Source organism: Gymnoscopelus braueri (assembly GCF_963280865.1).
Source record: "Gymnoscopelus braueri genome assembly, chromosome: 3".
NCBI lineage: Eukaryota > Metazoa > Chordata > Actinopteri > Myctophiformes > Myctophidae > Gymnoscopelus > Gymnoscopelus braueri.
This window is the reverse complement of record NC_137612.1, coordinates 54,747,810-54,752,675: the sequence shown is the minus strand read 5'-3', so window position 1 is coordinate 54,752,675 and position 4,866 is coordinate 54,747,810.

Below are 4,866 nucleotides of genomic sequence, written 5' to 3'. Positions count from 1 at the left end.
ATGTCACTGCTGAAAAATGTCACTTCTAACCCTTTAGCAGCCCAGCCTAAGTAGAGTAAAGGAATAAACACACTCCACAGCAGGGCCACTGTCATCTATATAAGGCCTACCGGCCACTGCAACTGTTGCTTACGGCCATACCACCCTGAACACGCCCTATCTCGGAAGCTAAGCAGGGTCGGGCCTGGTTAGTACTTGGATGGGAGACCGCCTGGGAATACCAGGTGCTGTAAGCTTTTTTTCATTTGACTGAATGAGCAATCGTCATGTTTACTATGAATGCAGCACTAACTAACAAAATGTCACTGCTGAAAAATGTCACTTCTAACCCTTTAGCAGCCCAGCCTAAGTAGAGTAAAGGAATAAACACACTCCACAGTAGGGCCACTGTCATCTATATAAGGCCTACCGGCCACTGCAACTGTTGCTTACGGCCATACCACCCTGAACACGCCCGATCTCGTCCGATCTCGGAAGCTAAGCAGGGTCGGGCCTGGTTAGTACTTGGATGGGAGACCGCCTGGGAATACCAGGTGCTGTAAGCTTTTTTTCATTTGACTGAATGAGCAATCGTCATGTTTATTATTAATGCAGCACTAACTAACAAAATGTCACTGCTGAAAAATGTCACTTCTAACCCTTTAGCAGCCCAGCCTAAGTAGAGTAAAGGAATAAACACACTCCACAGCAGGGCCACTGTCATCTATATAAGGCCTACCGGCCACTGCAACTGTTGCTTACGGCCATACCACCCTGAACACGCCCGATCTCGTCCGATCTCGGAAGCTAAGCAGGGTCGGGCCTGGTTAGTACTTGGATGGGAGACCGCCTGGGAATACCAGGTGCTGTAAGCTTTTTTTCATTTGACTGAATGAGCAATCGTCATGTTTACTATGAATGCAGCACTAACTAACAAAATGTCACTGCTGAAAAATGTCACTTCTAACCCTTTAGCAGACCAGCCTAAGTAGAGTAAAGGAATAAACACACTCCACAGCAGGGCCACTGTCATCTATATAAGGCCTACCGGCCACTGCAACTGTTGCTTACGGCCATACCACCCTGAACACGCCCGATCTCGTCCGATCTCGGAAGCTAAGCAGGGTCGGGCCTGGTTAGTACTTGGATGGGAGACCGCCTGGGAATACCAGGTGCTGTAAGCTTTTTTTCATTTGACTGAATGAGCAATCGTCATGTTTATTATGAATGCAGCACTAACTAACAAAATGTCACTGCTGAAAAATGTCACTTCTAACCCTTTAGCAGCCCAGCCTAAGTAGAGTAAAGGAATAAACACACTCCACAGCAGGGCCACTGTCATCTATATAAGGCCTACCGGCCACTGCAACTGTTGCTTACGGCCATACCACCCTGAACACGCCCGATCTCGTCCGATCTCGGAAGCTAAGCAGGGTCGGGCCTGGTTAGTACTTGGATGGGAGACCGCCTGGGAATACCAGGTGCTGTAAGCTTTTTTTCATTTGACTGAATGAGCAATCGTCATGTTTACTATGAATGCAGCACTAACTAACACAATGTCACTGCTGAAAAATGTCACTTCTAACCCTTTAGCAGCCCAGCCTAAGTAGAGTAAAGGAATAAACACACTCCACAGCAGGGCCACTGTCATCTATATAAGGCCTACCGGCCACTGCAACTGTTGCTTACGGCCATACCACCCTGAACACGCCCGATCTCGTCCGATCTCGGAAGCTAAGCAGGGTCGGGCCTGGTTAGTACTTGGATGGGAGACCGCCTGGGAATACCAGGTGCTGTAAGCTTTTTTTCATTTGACTGAATGAGCAATCGTCATGTTTACTATGAATGCAGCACTAACTAACAAAATGTCACTGCTGAAAAATGTCACTTCTAACCCTTTAGCAGCCCAGCCTAAGTAGAGTAAAGGAATAAACACACTCCACAGCAGGGCCACTGTCATCTATATAAGGCCTACCGGCCTCTGCAACTGTTGCTTACGGCCATACCACCCTGAACACGCCCGATCTCGTCCGATCTCGGAAGCTAAGCAGGGTCGGGCCTGGTTAGTACTTGGATGGGAGACCGCCTGGGAATACCAGGTGCTGTAAGCTTTTTTTCATTTGACTGAATGAGCAATCGTCATGTTTATTATTAATGCAGCACTAACTAACAAAATGTCACTGCTGAAAAATGTCACTTCTAACCCTTTAGCAGCCCAGCCTAAGTAGAGTAAAGGAATAAACACACTCCACAGCAGGGCCACTGTCATCTATATAAGGCCTACCGGCCACTGCAACTGTTGCTTACGGCCATACCACCCTGAACACGCCCGATCTCGTCCGATCTCGGAAGCTAAGCAGGGTCGGGTCTGGTTAGTACTTGGATGGGAGACCGCCTGGGAATACCAGGTGCTGTAAGCTTTTTTTCATTTGACTGAATGAGCAATCGTCATGTTTACTATGAATGCAGCACTAACTAACAAAATGTCACTGCTGAAAAATGTCACTTCTAACCCTTTAGCAGACCAGCCTAAGTAGAGTAAAGGAATAAACACACTCCACAGCAGGGCCACTGTCATCTATATAAGGCCTACCGGCCTCTGCAACTGTTGCTTACGGCCATACCACCCTGAACACGCCCGATCTCGTCCGATCTCGGAAGCTAAGCAGGGTCGGGCCTGGTTAGTACTTGGATGGGAGACCGCCTGGGAATACCAGGTGCTGTAAGCTTTTTTTCATTTGACTGAATGAGCAATCGTCATGTTTATTATGAATGCAGCACTAACTAACAAAATGTCACTGCTGAAAAATGTCACTTCTAACCCTTTAGCAGCCCAGCCTAAGTAGAGTAAAGGAATAAACACACTCCACAGCAGGGCCACTGTCATCTATATAAGGCCTACCGGCCACTGCAACTGTTGCTTACAGCCATACCACCCTGAACACGCCCGATCTCGTCCGATCTCGGAAGCTAAGCAGGGTCGGGCCTGGTTAGTACTTGGATGGGAGACCGCCTGGGAATACCAGGTGCTGTAAGCTTTTTTTCATTTGACTGAATGAGCAATCGTCATGTTTACTATGAATGCAGCACTAACTAACAAAATGTCACTGCTGAAAAATGTCACTTCTAACCCTTTAGCAGCCCAGCCTAAGTAGAGTAAAGGAATAAACACACTCCACAGCAGGGCCACTGTCATCTATATAAGGCCTACCGGCCACTGCAACTGTTGCTTACGGCCATACCACCCTGAACACGCCCGATCTCGTCCGATCTCGGAAGCTAAGCAGGGTCGGGCCTGGTTAGTACTTGGATGGGAGACCGCCTGGGAATACCAGGTGCTGTAAGCTTTTTTTCATTTGACTGAATGAGCAATCGTCATGTTTACTATGAATGCAGCACTAACTAACAAAATGTCACTGCTGAAAAATGTCACTTCTAACCCTTTAGCAGCCCAGCCTAAGTAGAGTAAAGGAATAAACACACTCCACAGCAGGGCCACTGTCATCTATATAAGGCCTACCGGCCACTGCAACTGTTGCTTACGGCCATACCACCCTGAACACGCCCGATCTCGTCCGATCTCGGAAGCTAAGCAGGGTCGGGCCTGGTTAGTACTTGGATGGGAGACCGCCTGGGAATACCAGGTGCTGTAAGCTTTTTTTCATTTGACTGAATGAGCAATCGTCATGTTTATTGTCTCCGCCAGGCCGAAAGGCATGGCGAGAGAGTATGTTTTCGCCCCTGTCCGTCCGTCCTTCCGTCCGTGTGTCCGTCCGTGTGTCCGTCCGTCCGTCCGTCCGTCCGTGTGTACTGTCTGTGTGTTAGCAGCTAATCTCTGGCACCGTTGGCCCGGTCGCTCCGAAACTGTGCACACACACTCCCTGGATGCCAATTCAGAACCTCTGCCCCAATCTTTTCACATGTGCCTGTTATAGCGCCACCAGGAGGCCGATTTGTGCAAAACCCTTTTTTTAATATTACTCCTACAGATTTTATCCAAACGTCATGCAAATCGGTACACAGTATCTCTATAGTCATGTGATCAACACAAATCTGTCCGATTTCCCATATTCCATCCTCATTGCCTATGGTTGGCTTCCAAAGTTTGCAGGATTGGTCCGTTTTGAACAAAAAGCCTCAAACTATGCACGCAGCTTGCGATTTCCGTGAATTTTCACACGCACATTCCCACTAGGCCGAGGAAGAAATTCCACCCTTTTCACATTGGCCTGTTATAGCGCCACTAGCAGGTCTAATTTAGCAAAACAATTTTTTGGAACAAAATCCCTCAAATCATGAATGCAGTGTCTGATTGCCGTGAAAGACCTAAGAATAAATGGTACCCTTTTCACATTGGCCTATTATAGCGCCACCAGGAGGCCACAATAACGTACCTGACCTGGCGGAGACCTGTGCTCCGAGGAGCACTTTTTCTAGTTTATTTTTATTCTATGTCATTTGTGTGATGTATCGTTATCTGAATTGTTTTTTACTGCCACACACATGGGTTGTCACCTTTTTTGTTTAGTTTTTTCTTTTGTGAGAGCAGGACGACAATGGACCTTATTGTGTTCTATCCTCAAATGTTTTTAAACAACATATATGATTTGTGGGTTATTTGCAATTCAAATAGACATTGTGACACTAGACTTTTAGTCAAATTTGTTTTTATTGTAAAGATTCAAGATTGCTTTATTTTCCATCTGCAAGCAGTGTTAGAAAAATACACACAATTATGTTTCTCCTAGTAAAAGACAGCAGAATTCATGAAATAATAAAAACAGATGGTGCAAAAAAATACTCTATTGACCTGAAGTCCTAAAAACTAGAAGAATTCATGTTATAAAAATAAGCATACCCAGATATAACTATATATTAAAACAGAAG